Raw genomic sequence first — 22,687 nt, 5'->3', positions numbered from 1 at the left:
GGACGTCGTCGTGGACGGGTCGACGGCGAGGATGCGGGCCGGGCATCATCGAGAACAAATACTAGCTATATGCCCGCAAAAAGTAACATTTTTTAATGATTGGATTTTGATAACTAAAATTTCTAACATTTCAATATAACACTAATTATGCTATCATTGCATATGTCAAAAATCTATATACTATTTCATACTAATTAAGCATCTAACACTAAAAACAGAAAACACAACTTCTATACATCCATTAAAAAACTGAAAAACAACATTATATAAAAAATTTCCATACTAATTAAACACTAATTATATCCATCTAACATGCATTCATACATATATAATAGTGAAAAAATAATAATCTAAATAATCTAAACTAATTAAACATACAAAATATGTATATACTAATTAAACACTAAATAATCTAAACTAATTAAACATACAAAATACATATGTACGTGTGTGTGTGTGTGTGTGTTCATGCATGCTTGTGTGTGTGTATGGGCTCGGGGAGGGGCGGCGCCCATGGTGGCCGCCGGGGGCGAGGGAGAGGGGTTAGAGGGGGAGAGCTCACAGCGGGCGACGGCGACGGCGAGGCGACGGCCGGGGCGGCGACGGCGGGGACGGGGACGGCGCGACGGGGACGGGCCCGGGGCGGCGACGGAGACGAGGGCGGTGACGGGGACGGGGGCGGCGACGGAGACGAGCGGTGACGGAGACGATCGAGGGCGGCGGCGACGGCGATGGAGACGGAAACAGAGGAACAAACAGAGAGGGAAACTGAAATTTTCGTAGCTGTTGTATATATAGAAGGCACCTTTAGTACCGGTTGGAGCCACCAACCGGTACTAAAGGCCTGTTTTGGCCAGGCCAAGCGGCGGGAAGCGACCCCCTTTAGTACCGGGTGGTGGCACAAACCGGTACTAAAGGCCCCCCCTTTAGTACCGGTTTGTGCCACGACCCAGTACTAAAGGGGGTGCGCTGGCGCAGGTGCGGTGCGGCAAGTTTAGTCCCACCTCGCTAGCCGGGGGCCGACCGCACTGGTTTATAAACCCCCGTGCGGTCGCTCTCTCGAGCTCCTCTCCAAAGCAGGCCTACTGGGCCTACGTGTTCTTTGCTGCCCTGTGGGCCCACTTGGCCTTTGCGGGCCTGCATCCTGGCCTAAAAACAGGTTGGGTTTCTAGTCGTATGCAGGCCGCTCTGGCCTAGTAGGCGGGTTTTTTTTCTGCTTTTATTTATTTTTGTGTTGTTTTTTTGTGTATTTAGAGTTTCTTTGTGAATATTTTTTCTTTAGGTACAAAAAATTACAAACTTTCTGTTAGTGCCCGTAGTTTTCAAATTTGAATAGTTTAAATTTTGAATTATTTGAAATTAGTGTGAATATTTTTTATATAGTTTTTTCTTTTCAGCTATAGTTTTTCTTCTTTTCTGCTATTTTTTCTGCAAAACTTGATGGTCAAAGTCTGGAGTTATAACTTAAAAAAAAGGAAATGTCGACGTGCAATTAGTTTTTGCCATAACAGAAGAAGTCCGGAGTTGTAATAAGTTATTAAAAATAAAAAAGAGGTGCAATGCTCGTTAATTTGCTTCAAGCCTTTCGGAATAGTGTAAACTGCACTGCGCATAGCTCCGTGCAGTCTACCGTATTCCTGAAGGCTTGAAGCTAAGCAACGTGAGCATTGAGCCTCTTCTTCATCGTCTCTGCACTCAGGGCTTATAAACTGCTCCTAGTCCCTCTCACTTCGCGATGTGGGACTAAAAAAAGCTTACGGCTGGTTCATCCATGAACCGGTACTAAAGGTGCTCGTGGGGCCCCAGCCTTACCTGACACAACCTCATTAGTACCGGTTCGTGGTACGAACCGGCACTAAATGGTGATGGTGGGGCCATAGCCTGACCGGAGGCTGACACAGCCTCTTTAGGTACAAACTTTATGTTAGTGCCCGTAGTTTTCAAATTTAAATAGTTTAAATTTTGAATTATTTGAAATTAGTGTGAATCACTAGTTTGTGAATAACTTAACTTTAAAAATCAGTAAAGGCATGAAAGAATTTGTTTGCACATAAAATTTCTTCGCGTTTCAAATGCCAAAACACATAACTACCCTAATTATTACAGAGATTCCCCTCTGGGTGTGAAACACAGAAGAAAGTGATGATAGTGAAGCCGATCACATCCCAGATCTTTGGGTGTGAAACTTTTTCTTCGCGTGTGTCCCTTTCCGCCGTAACCATGGGAAATCTTCATCATTTAACGGGATGCTCGGGTCAATATTCACTGTGAATGGAGCAATTTCATCAAACTTTTCATAATCTTCTGACTTGTCTGTCTTGTCATCCACTCCCACGATGTTTCTCTTCCCAGAAAGAACTATGTGCCGCTTTGGCTCATCGTACGATGCATTCGCTTCCTTATCTTTTCTTTTTCTTGGCTTGGTAGACATGTCCTTCACATAGAAAACCTGTGCCACGTCATTGGCTAGGACGAATGGTTCGTCTGCATACGCAAGATTGTTGAGATCCATAGTTGTCATTCCATACTGCGGGTCTTCCGTTACCCCGCCTCGTGTCATATTGACCCATTTGCACCGAAACAAAGGGACCTTTAAACCATGTCGATAGTCAAGTTCCCATATGTCCTGTATATAACCATAATATGTTTCCTTTCCCATCTTGGTTTCTGCATCAAAGCGGACATCACTGTTTTGGTTGGTGCTCTTCTTATCTTGGGCGATCATGTAAAATGTATTACCATTTATCTCGTACCCTTTGAAAGTCATTATATTCGAAGATGGTAACTGGGACAGCAAGTACAGGTCATCTTCAATAGAGGTGTCATGCATGGTACGTGTCTGCAACCAGCTGGCGAAACTCCTGGTTTGTTCACGTGTAATCCAGTCATCAGACCGCTCCGGGTGTTTGGAGCGTAGCAAATTCTTGTGTTCATCCATATACGGAGCCACCAAGGCGGAATTCTGTAGAACTGTGTAGTGTGCTTCAGTGAGAGAATGTCCGTCCATACATATTATTTGTTCCCCTCCTAGCGTGCCTTTTCCATCCAGTCTGCCCTTATGTCGCGATTCAGGAAGACCAATCGGCTTAAGGTCAGGAATAAAGTCAATACAAAACTCAATGACCTCCTCATTTTGATGGCCCTTGGAGATGCTTCCTTCTGGCCTAGCACGATTATGAACATATTTCTTTAAGGCTCCCATGAACCTCTCAAAGGGGAACATATTGTGTAGAAATACAGGACCCAAAACGTTAATCTCTTCGCATAGGTGAACTAGGACGTGCGTCATGATGTTGAAGAAGGATGGTGGGAACACCAACTCAAAACTGACAAGACATTACACCAAATCATTCTGTAACCTTGGTATGATTTCTGGATCGATTACCTTCTGAGAGATTGCATTGAGAAATGCACATAGCTTCACAATGGCTAATCAAATGTTTTCCGGTAGAAGCCCCCTCAATGCAACCGGAAGCAGTTGCGTCATAATCACGTGGCAGTCATGAGACTTTAGGTCCTGGAACTTTTTCTCTACCATGTTTATTATTCCCTTTATATTCGACGAGAAGCCAGACGGTGCCTTAATACTGAGCAGGCATTCAAAGAAGATTTCCTTCTCTTCTTTGGTAAGAGCGTAGCTTGCATGACCCTGATGTATGCCGTCTTCTCCGTGCATACGTTGCTGGTCCTCCCGTGCCTCAGGTGTATCTTTTGTCTTCCCATACACGCCCAAGAAGCCAAGCAGGGTCACGCAAAGATTCTTCATCACGTGCATCACGTCGATTGCGGAGCGGACCTCTAGGTCTTTCCAATATGGCAGGTCCCAAAATATAGATTTCTTCTTCCACATGGGTGCGCGTCCTTCGGAACAGGTTGTCCGCCAGGACCCTTTCCAAATATCACCTTCAAATCCTTGACCATATCATGTACATTAGCACCAGTACGGTGGCGAGGCTTCGTCCGGTGATCCGCCTCACCTTTGAAATGCTTGCCTTTCTTTCTTACGGGATGCCTGCTCGGAAGAAATCGACGATGTCCCAGGTACACATTCTTCTTACAACTATTCAAATATATACTGTCGGTATCATCCAAACAGTGCGTGCATCCGCGGTATCCCTTGTTTGTCTGTCCTGATAGGTTACTGAGAGCTGGCCAATCATTGATGGTCACGAACAGCAACGCCTTTAGGTCAAATTCTTCCCCCATGTGCTCATCCCACGCACGTACACCTGTTCCATTCCACAGTTGTAAGAGTTCTTCAACTAATGGCCTTAGGTACACATCAATGTCGTTGCCGGGTTGCTTAGGGCCTTGGATGAGCACTGGCATCATAATGAACTTCCGCTTCATGCACAACCAAGGAGGAAGGTTATACAAACATAGAGTCACAGGCCAGGTGCTATGGTTGCTGCTCTGCTCCCCAAAAGGATTAATGCCATCTGTGCTTAGACCAAACCATACGCTCCTTGCGTCATCTGCAAACTCCTTCCCGTACTTTCTTTTGATTTTTCTCCACTGCGACCCGTCAGCGGGTACTCTCAACTTTCTATCTTTCTTACGGTCTTCTCTGTGCCATCGCATCGCCTTGGCATGCTCTTTGTTTTGGAACAAACGTTTCAACCGTGGTATTATAGGAGAATACCACATCACCTTGGCAGGAATCTTCTTCCTAGGGCGCTCGCCCTCGACATCACCATGCTCATCGTGGCTGATCTTATAGCGCAATGCACCACATACCGGGCAAGCGTTCAAATCCTCGTACTCACCGTGGTAGAGGATGCAATCATTAGGGCATGCATGTATCTTCTACACCTCTAACCCCAGAGGGCAGACAGCCTTCTTTGCTTCGTACGTACTCTCGGGCAATTCGTTGTCCTTTGGAAGCATATCCTTTGTCATTACCAGCAACTTTCCAAATCCCTTGTCAGATACACCATTCTCTGCCTTCCATTGCAGCAATTCCAGTGTGGTGCCCAGCTTTTTCTTGTCACCTATGCAATTCGGGTACAACAATTTTGTGTGATCCTCTAACATGCGCTGCAACTTCTTCTTCTCCAAATCACTTGCGCAGTTTCTCTTTGCATCGGCAATGGCCTGACCTAGATCATCAACGGGCTCATCTGATGCCTCTTCTTCAGATTCTTCCCGCATTACCGGCTCAGCTTCTTCCCCCATTGTTGTATCATCGTATTCAGGGAACCCATGGCCAGGATAGTTGTCGTCGTCCTCTTCTTCTTCATTGTTTTCCATCATAACCCCTCTTTCTCCGTGCTTGGTCCAAACATTATAGTGGGGCATGAAACCGGACTCAAACAGGTGGACGTGAATGGTTCTCGACGTAGAGTAATTGCAACCACTCTTACAGCCAGCACATGGACAAGGCATAAAACCATCCGCCCGCTTGTTTGCCTCAGCCGCAAGCAGAAAAGTATGCACGCCCTCAACGAACTGGGGAGAGCATCGGTCATCTTACATCCATTGCCGGCTCATCTTCATTACACAACACCGAATAGACCAAATTAATACAAATTCATACATAAAGTTCATACAACACTTAAATGCAACAAACAAATAACTCTCTAGCTAAAGCATTTAAATGCAACAACAAATGCGATCAAGATCGCAACTAAGGTAACAATTGATCCAACAGCATAATGATACCAAGCCTCACTATCGATGGCATATTTTCTAATCTTTCTAATCTTCAAGCGCATTTTCTCCATCTTGATCTTGTGATCATCGACGACATCAGCAACATGCAACTCCAATTCCATCTTCTCCCCCTCAATTCTTTTCAATTTTTCTTTCAAGTACTCGTTTTCTCTTTCAACTAAATTTAACCTCTCGACAATAGGGTCGGTTGGAATTTCTGGTTCACATACCTCCTAGATAAAAATATCTATGTCAACTTGATGGGCATAATTTGTCATAAACACGAAATGTAAAAAATAGTTTTAAAAGAGAATATACCACATCCGAATCATAACAAGGACGAGGGCCGACGGGGACGGATATCAAAACCATGGCACTATGTATAAAAAACAACGTACGGGTAAGATAATTATTATACGAGTAACTATATATCCAAATCACACAAACATCAATTTTTTATATAAAATTTCATGAACAAGAGGCTCACCACAAGGTGGTGCCGGCGACGGGACGGTGCGGGCGATCGACGGTGGTTACAACGGAGATTTAGAAGGCACTAAGTAAACCACACCTACATATGCAAACTAAGTGTTATTTTGACCTCAAATTGCATATAAATCAAATACTAGCACATATATATATTTCCTCCCAAATTACTAAACTCATAAATTAATAACTATATAAAGCATTGCAAGAGCTAATCTAGCAATGAGACATGAAAGGACAAAGTTGCTAACCTTTGTGATCACTTGAATGGATGGGGGCCTTCAAATCTTGACAAATTTTGGGCAAAATGTGTGATGAGCTCGAGGGGAGAAGAGGAAGAATAGAGAGGAGAGGGGAGGGGAAAGGGGGAAGAACAGAGCGAGCTGGACGAAGGGTTTATATGCAGGAGGACCTATAGTACCGGTTCGTGGCACGAACCGGTACTAAAGGTGCTGGAGGGGGCCCAGACTGACAACATCTTGCCACCACCCTCATTAGTACCGGTTCGTGGCACGAACCGGTGCTAAAGGTTAGCCACGAACCGGTACTAATGAGAGCGGCCCGGCTAGCCGTTGGAACCGGCACTAATGTATACATTTGTGCCGGCTCTAATACAAACCGGCACTAATGTGCTTCACGTTTGACCCTTTTTCTACTAGTGGGATGCACCTTGGACCACCATGTATTGAGAATCTTTTGACTCTCGACTGTAACTCTCTGAATATGGAATAAAACTCTATTTTCCCTTAAAAAAAGAGACATGTCACAGATACTTTTTTTTTACGTTCATGTTACAGATATCAACGACACTTTATTTTGGGACGGATGAAGTAGTTCACAAACCAAACCAGTACAGTAAACTTTGAAAAATCAATCAAGCAGGCACAGCTTTGGGGCTAGCTACAGAGCAAGCAGAGCACACCTCTACAATCCACATTGCATATCATTGCTGAGCAGGTGCAGACAACCACTATCCACATTGCCTTTGATTAGTGCACATCGCATTGCACTAATCAAGTTCAGAAAACATAGTACTGAAGAGCATTGCATTGCACTATTAAATTAATAGCATTAATTGCTATGGCAAAGCTGTTGTACGAGCAGCTTCTGCGATCTCCTCGATCTTCTTTGGGAAACGCTTTGTGTCTATAGTCTGATAAGATTCCATCGCCAGACCAGCCGAACATCGTTGATTTACTCCAAACTAGTAAGCATGCACGTACAACGCACGCATCATAATTTATAAAAATCTATTTTAAATCCTAACCTTTTAATGAGTTTTCTTATTGAGCCATTGAAATATGTCTCATGCCCAACAATGAGAGCGCGCATGTAATATACGATCCACAGACATGTTTTCACAAAAAATTCACGATCACATAGTGTAATATATGGTCCACATACATGTTTTCAAAAAAAATCACGATCACATAAATAGATTATAATTTTTTACGTATTAAAAAAACAACAACTAAACAACATTATTTACTACGCCCTTTGTGAACTAAACTGCAAAAATGTCTTATATTAACGTACAAAGGAGATGTTTATTATAAGAATTGATTTTTTAGAGGGATAAAAAATATTGGATTGTTTTTAGTGAGATAAAAAGAATGAATTGAGTCTTGATTGAAAAAATGACAAATATATTCATGTATTAAAATTTAGAAAAAATAAATCTAAATAAAAAGGTGATTTTTTGAAGAAAAAAAAAAGCTTGCTAATATCACTCAAAAAAATTGTGTGGGGAATATCACTCAACTTAGTCTAAGTCAACCGGAATCTAACTACATCTTTAAAAATACTTTAGTTTTGGATATGATTCATTCGTTGCCTACCTAGCAGCTAGCTTGGTTTCCGATTCAAGAACGCAATCGGTAATTAGCCGGTAAAAAATCAGCCGGACGGTTGGGCTGGATCGATTGGACTTTTGATAATTTTCCTGACCCATATCAATGCATCTAGCATCGCCACCTACCTTCAATTAGCCACACCGTCACCTACCTTCCCACCGCCCCTCACATTTCTCCCCGTCGTTCCCCATTCTTCCTTGGTCGCCAGCTCCCTCTCTCCACCTCGTCAGGCCACCCCTCCCCTTCGTCCCCACCGCTAGCAAGAGGTTCGCAACCCCTTCTCTTCCCCGCGTTTTCATCGAATCCAGTCGCCCAAGTGGCCGAGGAGGTCCCCCAGCTGGCCAGCTCGGCATGCTCGCGAGCATCCTAGCGTTAGGCTCCGTCGGATGCGCGCGACTTCCCCGCCCCTGCTCTTCCCCGTCCTTCTTCGAATCCGTTCGCCGAAGTGCCCAAGGAGGCGCTCGAGCTCAGCGCACTCACAGGCGACCCAGCGCGAGGCGGGCGCCGAGGCCCGCAACAAGCCAACAAGGAGCGGGCGTGGGTGCGCAACAATATCTGGGCACAGTTCGATGCCTCCACTGGTATGAGCAAATCAATTGTTGCTTCCTTCTCTCTGTTGCTTGTGGAATGAGCTAATAATAGATCGCTTCAGCTGAGCCGTGGAGATGTGCAGGAGCCAGTGAGATACGGCCACCTCCCAGCCAGTTCACCAGCCTCCGCGAAGATGTGTAGGAGCCAGTAAGATATGACCATTGCATGTTCTCACATTTTATCTCTCTAATTGATTCTCACGGCTCAGCTCCAGCTTTCCTTAGCTAGTGTACTGATTGATTATTTTGCAATTTGCACAAGTCAATAATATATTAATGTTATGAAATGAATTCTCATCGCTGTATTAACCATCAGGATTAATTCTGATTTGATCGTAGTCCTTAGACATTACTTCGTGTCTGGATTATCCTATCTTTGCAATTAAATTTTAATTCATTCTGTGCGTTTACCATGTACTAATGTACAAATGTAATTTCAATTAGGTGTGCCTCTGTGTGATGTGCTATTCAAGATACCTCTACATATTTCCCCCTTCTTAATGAAAAGGCAGCGCTCCTGTCGGTTCCTCAAAAAAATTGTGTTATTCAGGATACAATGGCACTCGATAATGCTTGCTAAGAAGGTATGCAATATGAACTGGACTGTTGCTTGCCAGATGACTGGAAGATGGGTACTTCATCCTCTCTTTTTTTGTGAAGCAAGATAAATAAGGTTCAGGCATTGTAATGAAAACTGCAGATTTAGCTAAATTCAACTGATGGTGTAATATCTCTTCCTATGGGCAGAAGTAATGATATCTTCTTAGGAGTAATAAGGCGTCGCTGCATAAATATACTTGACTTTCAAATGAGTGTGTCAAGAGGTTTAATTAGCATCGATCCCTACTGTAATTATAGCTGGATATCTCGCTCCTGTACTATTTGAAAGTCAATTAGATGTTCAGAATAACAGAAATTTGCTAGATAAGCTAACATTAGAAGCGGAAGTAAACATTAAACAGTTCAGATAGTGAAGGTGAATATCTGATATGTCATCATTGTGTGTTTCCTGTTGTAGATAAATTTGCTTGCAGGGCTCTTGATGATATATCCACTTTCATCAAATGCTTAAGGGTATGGTCACTTGGAGAAGACATAGCTATGACTACAAAGATCTGTTTTTTCAGGTGATGAATTGTAACCTTATATCCTTTATTACTTGGAATTGAAAATCACAGGAAACAATCCGTAATTAATTTGGAGAGAATCTTTTATTCTTTTCTGTCTTGCTCCTGTTCAGTATAGGATGTACTCCCTCTGTAAAGAAATATAACAGCGTTAGTGTTCTAAATGCTCTTATATTTCTTTACGGATGCAGTATATCATTATCATTATCATGTAACAAATTTACCGTAGAAAGTACAAAACTTTGGCAGATCACCATCAGGTGCAGACATACTCTTTCTTCCACATACTACAGTAGTACCCCTCCAATCAGATGTACAGAAATTTGCTTGCTAAAAAACTAATCAATAATCCATGAAATTTAACTGGATTAATTAAGGATCAAGCCACTCACCTTGTGGCTACAATCCACCAGATCCATCTCTCCACGTTCCTGCATGTGAAGAATTGATCAGTGCTTCAGGTCAGAACTACTGCATAGTGCATACCTTATACATGGAGCCCTTACTAAAAATTCAGAAGAATATGCAGAATATCCATTTTTATTGACATAGATATCTGCAGTCCTAGACAAAATGTGACCATAATCCACACTACTACAAGTGAATTACTATATAGCTACCTTATGGGGCCTATATGCCTGATAGTCATATCTTCTTGTTTGGCAAAGAGTTCATCAGTTGCACTTAGTCTTGAATGGAGAAGATTGCACATGCTATTGTACAACTGGGCAATGGTGTGGAGCTCCATAAGCGACGGCGGCGACTCTAGCTATCCTTCTGGCCTACACATCCCAACGGAGAAGCTTTAGAAACTAATCTGTTTACTCCTCGTTCAGGATCAGTAATGAACATATTATTACACAAATTAATTTACCAAAACCGGGTTCTCATTGTTGGTGATGAAAATGTAGCAACATTGACATGGTTTTTGTCAATACTACAACACTATTGATGCAGGCTTGACACACAACTGGATTATAGATCAATTATCTTCTCACTTCAGTAACACCATGATCTTGTGCTTGCTTTTTGAAAATCATGGAAGAACAACCTGTGATCTGGTACCAAGTTTTGGCACAACCATTAACTCCCAAAGTGATTCACCAGAGTGCTTTATGCTTTCCAACAGGTATGCGTCGTACAAGATGGATTTATTCTTGACCGATTGGAAGCATACCGCAACACGGCGTACACAAGGGCTAGCCTAAGCATGCAGGTAGATGGATTATAGACGTCTTGTTAATACTGGTGCAAGGATGCAATTTCCATGACCAAGCGCAACGTCGGTGGATCTGTATCTTTGGGTTCAGAATTTTGAAAGAAAGGGGATATGGGAAACAAGAAGAGGGGAGCTCTACCTTGGCTAGGATCCATGACGGCGAGGTAGCACCGCCGACTGTTGGGACCATGTGTTGGGCGTCGCCGGTGCCGGTGTCGTGGGCAGGCGGCTTGGCCTACTCGACGGCGTAGGCGGCCTTGATGGCCTGGAACTCCGCCTCGCTCGTCCGCGACATCCCAGTAGAAATCGTCAGCGTCATGGGCGGCGCAGCCACCGGAGCTAGGGTTGGGCGACGTATGGAGGTGCGGCGGCGTTGAGCGAGAAAAAATCGTGATGCCGATCGATCTGAAGGGCAGAACGTGTGCGGGGCAGACGTGGGTGGCAGAACATTGAATCTGAGCCATCCAATCGGATGGCAGACCGCTGAATGAATCTGTGCTGTTAGATTTCATTAGATGTAATTGATCGTGGGGTGCAGGTTATCCTGTGTACATTTTGTGGTGTGGTTGTAGGAGAATTCATGTTTGCTCTTTTAATAGTAGTGTAGATACATTTTAATACAAAAATATTGGTTTCAGCTCATCGGAACGTATCTTTGATTTTGTGTGTGTTTTCTCTTACCTTTTTATATACAGATACAGAAGGTTTAGTTCAGTGGCTGTGCTGGACAGGAGGGGCCAGGGAATTGCTTTAAGTTGTTCCAAGAGATGTGAGCCTGATAAAACGATGACATAGCAGATTTCCACTGTGGTGAGTTTCGTACTTAAGTTTTATATTATATTATTGCTGATCACGTGTAAAATAAAATTTTGCAATGAGAAGATACATGCTAGTTATTTCAACCAGCTTAAATTTTTCTGGTAAAACAAACTTTTGTCCTGGACGTATGTTCAATATAGTAGTAATAATGCTTGACATTATCAAGAAGCAAGTCGTGTACAATATATTATTAACAGCAATGATGTGTGTTCTTCAGAATTATATGCATAAACAGTTGCATACCCAAATCAGTTACATTAAAACATAACCCATTCGGTAAATTATCAGAACATGGAAATCTGATGGCCCAAAAGTGGAGCACAATCTCAGCTGATGCTGAACTATAGGCTAAACAGCAAGTGAATAGCAAAAGCTAATAACTATGATAGATTGTTGATGTTATTAGGACTGTATCATTTTAACTTTGGGTGCCTCTCTTCATGTGCTGACTCCTTTCTTTATCCTCTTTCTCACGGAGTACCTCGACACTCAATTTGTCCTCTACCTCTTCCTGCCATGAATGTCTGTTCAACCTTTTTTCTATGCAGTGTTTCTCACCTGACAAACTTGAAAACCTGAAATATTGCAATACATCAGCACATTAGCACATTATACTCATAGAAAAATATTATGCATGGAAGCTCAAAAAGAACACAGTAGCATACATTTTGCTCTTATCATCTGAAAAAAGGTGTAGGCACTATCATTATGTATGCCTACTCCATCTGATTATTACATATCACGTGCGTACCCCATCTGGTCATTACATACATATCAGGGGCGATCAGATGGAGAAGCAGAGCTCTCACCTTTTGCTCGATCGAAGAAGATACCCTTGTGTTCATCCACCTTACCTCCTCTTCTGCTGCTTATTCTCCTTCGCTAAACCTGCAAATAAAAACAAATAATGTTAGATCCACAAGTAGTTACAGATACAATAACAAGGTGCAAATAAATGCCGGAATAGCGCACCTGCCTCATCTCCCCAAAACATCTCTATAGACAATGTTCTTGGTGCTTTTCCCAGATTTATCAACCTCGTTGTTTGGCTTGGCCAAAATCCGCGTCGTCTCTCTGGACACTCCCCTTGACAATGCAACATATAGCTGACCATGTGAGAATACTGGCTCGGGAAGGTAAATACCGACGTTTGGGATAGTCTGACCCTGCGCCTTGTTAATTGTCATCGCAAAACTCAGGCGAATGGGGAACTGTTTCCTCTTAAGTTTGAAAGGAAGTGAGATGTCCTCCGAGGGCGACATAGGGATCCTAGGTATGAAGACCCTCTTTCCAGCATGCTGACCACCAACAATCTCTGCGTCGATTGCATTATCCTGGAAGGCTCTAATCATAAGTCGTGTCCCATTGCATAGGCCATTATGAGGGTCGAGGTTCCGGAGCAGAATGACCGGGCAGTTAACCTTTAATCTCAACACATGCGGGGGCAAGCCATTTGGTGTGATCGAGTTTAGAAAATCAATCGTGTAATTATTCTGCAAGTCATCCTCGATGGAGTCGAAGCTATGGTATAACTTTTCTGAGCCTGGAAACCTGGAGATCATCTTGTCATTCAGGTCATCGACATGATCGTTCTTGGTGGAAAGAATAGCACGTGTGCTCATATACTCTCTCGATCTAGCATTGGCATGCAACGATGGGAAGACATTGTCAATGAGTGTGTTAATAGCTTTCTCATCCTCGGTATAGCCGATCACAATGTCGTCAGGGAGACGCACATAGTCGTCGCCAATTGTCTCTTCTGTTCCATTGCCGATCCGTAGGAGGTATTCAGAGAACCAAGGATCATCTTGTGCTCGCATATTGCGCGTGAGGCGTATCTTCCGGGTCTTCTCCCACAGATAGGATCTTAGAAGTGTAGCATCCGTGATCTGTGCTCTTGTCCCACGTGTCACAACGGGGAGGACCTGCCTGAAATCCCCACCAAAGACGACAACCTTTCCCCCAAATGGCAAAGAACAGTCCATTATGTCCTGCAGGGATCTATCAAGCGTCTCAACTGCTTGACGTTTTGTCATAGCGACCTCGTCCCAAATTATCAAGGAGGCTTGTTTAAGAAACTCCGCTGTACCACTCTGCTTTGTGAAACTACACATGCTGTTGTCAGTGAGCTTGATTGGAATTTTGAACCTGGAGTGCGCAGTCCGTCCTCCGGGCATTATTGACGCCGCTATACCTGATGTAGCAGTTGCAATCGCTACCTGGCCCATCGAACGCACCTTTGCAAGCAATGCCTTGTACAAGTATGTCTTGCCGGTGCCTCCTGGACCATCAACAAGGAATATCTGGCTTTTGTGTTCCATCACATGATCCATTATTTCATTGAAACCAGCCAGCTGTTCATTGTTCAAACTACTAAATAAATCTAGGTGTTCTTTGTCCACGCTGACTTGCCTCTCCTCTATTACCTCTTTGTACTCACCGTCAGAAGAACCATCGTTCTCAACCAAATTCGAAAGTCCATAGCTTGTAATATCTTTTCCCATGGATTGCAACATATCCCTGATATCTCTGAGGACCATCTGCTCAAGTGTTGCCTCATTGGATTGATTACGCCGGTAATCCTCAGACATTGATGCCAGGTGTTTGTCCCACAGCTGCCGGATTTCTGTTGCCTCGCAAAACACCAGTATAGTTGCAAATAACCGTCTTAGGGCAGAAGGCATCTGCAATGTGGCTGCCTCCGTCATGCAATCATCAAGAGTCCTGTCGTGCTCAATAAGGCCTAAGTGCTCACATGCCTCCCTGAAGGAACTGCATGGCTTGCCATTTACTGTTTTTAAATCATCGAATGAAGTGGCACCTCGGACATGACTTGGGAGCACACGCAAGTAGTACCTCTCTCCTTCAGCAGGGTGTGCATGCACAAGTCTTCCAATCTGTGATCTCTTATTTCTTCTATTCTGCCACTTCTTATTTCCAGGTATCCATCTATAATGTTCTGGAAACTCTCCGTACAACCATTTTCGTGCAGTTGGAAACTTCCGGTTCATCTCAAAGTATTCTGTAAGCATGGACTTTGAAGAAGATGGTCGAGCTACAACATCTGCAAGATTCTCACATGCTTTAAATGCAACTGTATGCATATTTGGCAAATGAAGCTGGAGTTGTAGCACAGATGGACTGACACCAAACATTTTAAAACCAAAAATCCTGTAAATAGCCTCTGAAGGAGATACGTATCGTGCATCCCTATATTGTCGGATTTCATTAATGATTCCACCATCATTGATGATATCCTGCTCGAATGCAAAGGATGTACGATCATGACCTTTGTAGATGTACTTGAACAAGTACTTGACTGCCTTGATGCTCGAGCATGCTTCCACATTAATATGGCAGTTGTATCGCATAAGTAGTGAAGGGTTGTAAGGGACCACCCACCTATTGTCCAAATCTGCTCCTCTGATCCTAATTCGACGCCCATCGTCCCTCCGCCTATAGATGGGATATGAGTCTTTCCCTTGTTGTGTGGCATCACAAAAATCTCGCGGGTAATGAAACCGACACTGACCATCAATCATGCAAGGGCAAATTTTTTTCAACTCGCCACATGGTCCATGCAGCATGTGTTTGACGACCAGTTCATGTAGAACGGGGTGTTTCTCTTTGTCCGGTATCTCTGCACATATCACTCAATCATAGTCATCTGGTGTCGATAACTTGCTTTTTACTTTCATGATTAGAAGTATATGCTCATGCGGGAGACCTCGCTTTTGGAACTCAGTTACATGTACATAGGCTGCGACTTCTCCGAAATGCTTACCCTTAGTTAGTAAGTCCATCATATCTCACTGTTTAGCCTTGTATACTCTTGCCACCAGGTCTGGACGGTCCTGCGGCAGCTGTCCAGGCAACAACTTATCGGTTATCTCCTCCCAATATGGGTTGCACGTCATCGTGATAAAATAATCCGGTTTACCCCACCGCTGCACTATTGCCATAGCATCCAAGAACCTCCGTTGCATGTCGCGATCACCACCAGGAAATGTACGTGGAAGCACAATTCTTTTCCCAATTCGATCTCCGCGTGACTCGCCGACAACGACGGTGTCAACAAGACCCTATAATAGCATAGAACGTTATACAAATTCTTGGAACGTCCATAATGTCATTGCATTATGCTGTATTAAAATAAACACAAGAACACTACCTGGTAGAGGTCAGCGCGTATAACCTTTTGATTTTCCGGCTTTGAGTACCAATCAAGTCGCATAGTTTCAATCTTGATATACATGTCAACAGCCCACTGTTGGAAAAGGCGATGACCGAACAAGATGATGTTAAAAAGCTTCCTCCTGACTTGCAGCTTGAAGCAGTAGTACTCCCTAGTACTAACAAATTTTCTGGATTGTTTTGCATTGACCTCATTGTCACCAAATTCGTCATCTGGGTTATCCTCATTGTCATCTACAAGTTTGAGATCAATATCAATAAGGTGGGTGGACTTGTAGTCATCAACAATATTCATAATGATCGACAACATAATAATTGAAGAATAAGTGAATAATACCCGAAGGTAAATCAGTGCCATGGGCGTCATGCGCTGTAAAATTCCCATCTTGTTCTATTTCTCTAATGAAGTTCCCATCTGATAGATATGACAGATGTATATGAAAACACAAGTTTTGAGCATCATTGTGGAAAACAGAAAGTATATAAATTAATAGTTCACATCATACCTGTATATAATTCAGGGGCTTGGTTTCCTTGTGGTGCATGATTACCGGCTTCATGCAGTGCCAAATTACCATCTTCTTCTCTTTCTTTAATCAAGTCTTCAACTGATACATAAAAGCTGTCATCATCCTTCACAAATAGCTTGTATATAAAATAAAAGTGAACATCATACCTATATGTTCGACAGAGGCTTGGTTTCCTTGCAATGCAGGAGTATGTATTGAATTTTGGTTCGTGTCATCTTGTGGCCGAATATATGGCATGCAACGATTCCAGCCAGTCTCTCCACGTGGGAAAAACAGTGGATATGACAATGGGTCATAGCACCCATAGTATTCTCTAATATACAGTGGTCGGTTTCCTGTTTTTCCATGCACAACAACACTCCTGTCAAAGCAATTTTGTGGGTCACTCCCTTCAACCCATATGGCTGCCACTTGGGAAGTCGTAGGGCCATTGTACCTTCGCTGATCTAACTTGATATCCGTGTTTAGTGAGATTCTATACTCATGTAGATTCGGAATAGACCCTAGGCTCTTCAAAACTTGCGCATAAGGGTTATGCTGTAGTATTCTGAATCTTTCGTATGAGGTCTATATTAAGATCTGGAGACCTATTAGCCCTGTGTACCAAGTTTTGATCTGTATCATAAATATAGAGTTGCAAATGTCGAGGGCCATTATTAGCCGGCACCAGATTGTCAAGAGCATGGTACAGCCCACCACATGCACGGAATGTATATATGCCAGTTCCTGCCGCAGTGCTTACTCGACGATCAAGGGTGACGCCTAGACTTGTGAATGAGAAGTGCGAGTTGAAATACCGTATATGTTCTCTGAAGTACTTAGCATCCTCATCATCTTGACTTGTAAACAACCGTTTCAACTCTTCTGGAACATCTGGAGTAAACAAATCGACTTTTCCTTTTCTGCAACAAAATGCTGGCCCCTCGAATGGAAACCGCAACGCCCCACAGTGGCGACAGTCCGCAACCTTTCTTAGGACATGGTGCCTTGTAGGTAGGTTTCGGTATATGAAGTCATCGGTATTTGCTACGGGTACTGCTCGGGTAGGATGCTGTCCAATTTGGTACGATTCAAAAGCAACATCTAGCACAGGACAACACATGTATTTTATCAGTAAATACCCATAATATGTGCATTTTAGATTGGTAAATTAGAAAATACGCAGTGCACATACCCTGATCCATAAATATTCTAGCTTCTTCATCAGGCTCATGGTATGCAGCTTCTCCATTATGCAATGGCTCCAAGCAGTCTAGTAGGGAATATATTGGTCATACAGAAATGACTCAAATTTATGTATGATGACCTGTATGTGTGTATGATAGTATATACAATATACCTTGTAAGTTGTTTAGTTCAACAACAGGTTCAAAAATCCCATATGGATCATCTTTCTGGTCATTGCCCACTATAAAAAATCATAAGATTAGTAGAGCATAAGCATGCTGAATCTTCAAAATCCCATATCATATTAGTAGTGTTATTAGTACCTAGTGGATCCGGTTGCGCAGGCCGGATCGTATCATATTCCGGCGTATTTTGAAGTTGGTTGGATCCGCTAAAAGGTTGTATACCTGAAGAAACAATCGAAAATCAGGGATTTTTTTATCAAATATACACTGTGGGCGCCCCAACATCATAACTGCACGGACGAACTAACCAGCATGCTCAGTTATGAAATCTGGCTCACGTATTATGCTCATTTGTGGTACCTGAACTCCAGAAATTTGGGTGGGAGGTCCTGCATGTACAATTAATTTTCGCACAGAAGATGATTACAATCAGAATGGTGGCTGGACCGGAAGGCAAAGCCAGTTAAATTTACCTTTTGAGCTTCCTGCTATTAGTTGCCTCTGATACGCATCATTCCTATGCAACCAATTGGATTCATCATCGCAGGTTAAATAATTTTCCTTGTCGATTGGGATTTGTTCATGAGACGAAATTTGTATATTTGACAAGCCTGCCATAAAATTGCAGCACCACATGAGTACCCATTTTTTCTGGCATATTCGATGAGGTGTGAACATGCAAGTACATGCAGGACCTCCCACCCAAAAGGTATATTTTATGGTACACCCGAACCTGTCATTTTATGTAGCTGGGTGACACCGGATTGTCCTGTAGGTGGTGTTTGCGACACAGTGTTATCATCGTTGAGGCCAGTACTAATTTTTCTCTTTTCACGGGATAGGCGTTGTCGATTTAATATCTCATCCCTATTTTGTGCATACCGCTCCCTGTTCCTTTGCCTCCTCAACTCCTTAGGGTCTGCATATATGTGTAATAAAGTTAATTAGTATGAACACATAGGGTTGTATATACTTTGTTGATCAGCATTACCGATGTACATGGGCACCGGTGTAACTGTTTCATTTTCTTGTTCATTGACATCGCCATCCACACCGGTCATTTCAATATCACTATAGGCTTGATGTTGTCTCTCGAAGACACCATCTATGTTCTGTGAATACTGTATCCCAACCAGTTGGCTCTGCAGTTCGTTAGGGTCCATATCTATGACATATTGTTGTTAGTTTGGTGCATGCATCTTATAAGTTTTTGGACCAATACATAAGAATGCAGTGTAAGGGAAATTTTACCTCGGGCCAACGGCTGGGGTGTATGAGGTACATTTTGATCGACGTTAAGCAGTGTTGTTGAAGCCTGTTTCTTCTCACGGGCCTCACGCCGTCTTTTAAGGATATCATCTTTATTGCGTGCATAGTACTCTCTGTTCCTCTGCTTCTTCAATTCTTTGGGGTCTGCATAAGTAGATACCGCAAGTTAGGATATAAGTACATACCGCAAGTTAGGATATAAGCACCAACAAATACAGTATGACATTTTTAGGAAAAGGCTGACGATAATTACCCAATAGTCGGTTGTTATTTAGATCCTGAAATGGGGTGCGCGCTCCCGCACTCTTGGGAGATGACATACCCTTGGCCTACATATGAATATTGCTATCATAAAAAATTGGGAAGTTGATAATGTGCTTCATCAAAGTCGTATTTACATTATTAATAGGAAGTTGTAATGACAGGTCTCCTTGCAGGACCACTCTCAGTGGTTGGCCCTCCTGTTCACTTACACAAAAACAGAAGGCAGAAGATGATATTGGCCCTGCCGTTGAGCCGCAAACATAGAATGTTGCTTTGGCAGGTACAGAAATTGTGATTTATTGGTGCGGAAATTAACTTCTATTCTTTATCCTGACGTATCTACTTGGGACAATGAAGCTATATTTTTTATCCCCACTGCTAGATGTAATCTAAAATATGAATTGCTATTTTAGTTCACGCCAGGTATAGGACATAGGATGCATGTGTCAGTTAGGCTGGAAATCGCTACAGATGTGTAGTATTGTGTTGTGCACATGTGTATATTTTAGAACTATATATTTTGAAAATTACAATTCTGAGTATTGCTGCAACAGGTCAATAAACATTAGCTACAGATGTGTAGTATTGTGATGTGCACATGTTTATATTTTAGAATTATATATTCTGAAAGTTACAATTCCGAGTATTGATTCAACAGGTCAAAGGAAGAAGCAGGTCGAAGGAAGAAGTTTAGACTAAAGACATGGTTTGTTCTCTCCTAACCTCTCCCTCTAAGGGGATAAGAGCGGCTATAGTTTGTCCCCTCCCTTTGTCGTCAAGATAGTCTCACCAAGTTTACAAACACCTTAATTTCTTACCAACGCATACAACTCCATTTAAAATAAAATCAGGCAACCAAGTATGCAGATGGTTATGACTTCATCAGAAAGTAAGTAGGCATCACATGCACTTGCAACCTGTTTTTTACAGTTGTCAATTGATCAAGTGCCTTGGAGCTTAATTATCTAGAATGGACAGTCAAGGTAATGGCCCTGAGGGTATGGTGCGAACATATTGGCACATATGTTAACGAAGTAAGTAAAAGAATAATGTTCATATGGATTAAATTTACAAATAACTTCGAAACCACAACTCTAAAATATGAATGGCTATTTTAGTTCACACCAGGTCTAGGACATAGGATGCATGTATCAGTTAGGCTGGAAATCGATACAGATGTGTAGTATTGTGATGTGCGCGCGTGTATATTTTAGAACTATATATTCTGAAAATAACAAATTGGAGTATTGATGCAACAGGTCAAAGGAAGAAGCAGGTCGAAGGAAGAAGTTTAGACTAAAGTGGAGAGAAGAATTTTACAGCTGCGTGTATCCGGCTGGCTGCGACGGGCAGGGCGGGCTGTACCAGTGGGGATCTCCCGTAGGGATGCCACGCTGCGAGGGCAGGATCCTGGGTGTTCCCTGGCGTCGCTGCCCTGGCGACCTTGCTAGAAGTTCTGTGGCGTCGCTGCCCTGGCGACCTCGGGGAAGGAAGCGACGCTGCTCGCGGACGGTCTCCACGTTGGTCGGCAACAATGGCGATGACATTGGCGATGGTGCGACGGTGCGATGTCGAATTAATTTTGTTTCCTTATTTTACCAGGAGATCAGCGTGGTGTGATGACGAATTAATGTTGTTTCCTTATTTACCTGGAGTACAGCGTGATTGTAGGGGGTGGATGGGGGGTGCTGGAGGTGGAGCACGGTCAGTCAAGGGTATTTCCTAAGTCCACACCGTACAGGCAGCAAATGAATGATGGCTGTTAGATTTAGATGCGCGGGTATAATTGTGTGGTGTTGATTGTTCCGTGCGTTTTGTGGGACAAGTTGCCGGGTGTACTTAGCGAAGTTCTTGTTTGCTTGTTTATTAGTATTAGTATAGTATAATTAGTATATTAGTATAAATAATAATAATAATAATAATAATAATAATAATAATATAGTAGAGATCTGACGCTCGGGAGTAGTCTTGCTTTTGTAAATAAGGAAATAAAATAAATCACCCCGTAACTTCCGCGTGTTGCCCAGATTCCTATCGGGACGCAGATTTTCCTCCACCCCGACCTCGCCTCGCGGCCCTCGCCAGATCCCCTTTCCCCCGGCTCCGCCCCGCACCTTCTTCTCCGGCCATCTCCGGTCCCCCGCTCCTCCTTCTCTCCTCGTGCCATCGCTCACATATGAGGCCGCGGCGCCTTCACTACCGGGTGGCAATCACACATGGCCGGGGAGGCTCGCCAGCGGCGACATGTGCGGGTGACAGGTACACAAGGCACCGAGGAAACGACATAGCGGCTGCTGGTGATTGCAATTGCAGGTTGCATCGTGCAGCCGTTCTCCGTGGTGACGGTACGGTAACTAACGCGACTAATGGTAGGAAACTACGCCTTGCATCCGTCAATGTCTTATTTCGAACGATTTTGTCACCCTCAGGTTGTTTTTCATTCTTCTGGAAAAGTGTTACTTGACTAATTGGTTGCATCAGGGCCTCACTTTATTGATAATCTTGTTTTAGCAGACATTGGCAGCCAGCAAGTGACGCAGTTTCTTGATCTCCCAAGCCCCCTCGCCGCCCCTATTCTATGCCAGAATCATGCTTCCAATTAACACTAATTCTGTTCTGAACATACTCTTTTCATGCTTCTTATCCATGGTGATTTTAAATTGTAATACGCATGCTTCTCGGGGGAGAGTATGCTTCCATAGGTAAACAAAATTCAGTGAAATTTGTATGTAGGTGAACCAAACTTGCATCCCCATGTTGCCGCAATCTTAGTTTGTTTCTATGTTCAATGTTATATACTTGAAAAGACAAGTCAGATTCATGTACTATACATATTTCATGCTTCCTGAGAGCTTCTGAATTCAGTTCAAGTGATTCTTTTGTTTATGCAGATTGCTTCCATCCTTTCTGCCGATGTCTAGTACTCAGTCATACATATTTGCATTGTGTGTGTCCTAAAGTTGCATCATGGTTCCATTCAATCTTATATTTGTTTAGCTTAATAAATTTGCTTCAACCACTACCAAACATGCTTCGTTCTTTCTCGCTTTTTTATTCCAACGGCCGTGCTTCCGTTGCTTCGTATGTATGCTTCTGTTGTATAGACGTCTTGCTGCTCGCAGTGATATATATTCTTCCTTTACCTGACATGTTTATATGGTTCAGGTGTTTATCTTGCTGGTAATACCATTAGCAATGCGTGCTTGTTTTATTTCTTGCATATTGCCTTGTGTTCTCATCTATTTCAAATATTTTGCCCAATATTTCATTATTTCTCGCACATGTTTTCATGGTTTCCAAATCTAACGACAACCGCTATGAGTATCTGCTTC

At 43.0% G+C, this 22,687-nt stretch overlaps 1 long non-coding RNA gene across 6 annotated transcripts; it reads left to right on the top strand.

Annotated features, from left to right (window-relative positions):
• Positions 1–8,153: 8,153 nt before the first annotated feature.
• On the top strand, positions 8,154–21,221 carry LOC123068585 (uncharacterized). Of its 6 annotated transcripts, none has more exons than XR_006431855.1 (10): positions 8,154–8,572; positions 8,644–8,729; positions 9,026–9,165; positions 9,600–9,708; positions 10,838–10,924; positions 11,623–11,737; positions 19,517–19,635; positions 20,014–20,061; positions 20,615–20,918; positions 21,016–21,221. It is a non-coding gene; the product is annotated as an uncharacterized lncRNA (long non-coding RNA). The 6 variants fall into 6 exon arrangements; XR_006431856.1 differs by having other exon boundaries at positions 8,155–8,572; positions 20,615–20,910; XR_006431857.1 differs by having other exon boundaries at positions 8,644–8,719; positions 20,615–21,221.
• Positions 21,222–22,687: the final 1,466 nt, after the last annotated feature.

This window comes from Triticum aestivum, chromosome 3B (genome assembly GCF_018294505.1).
Source record: "Triticum aestivum cultivar Chinese Spring chromosome 3B, IWGSC CS RefSeq v2.1, whole genome shotgun sequence".
In the NCBI taxonomy this organism is placed as follows: Eukaryota; Viridiplantae; Streptophyta; class Magnoliopsida; order Poales; family Poaceae; genus Triticum; species Triticum aestivum.
This window is presented reverse-complemented; position numbering and strand designations above follow the sequence as displayed.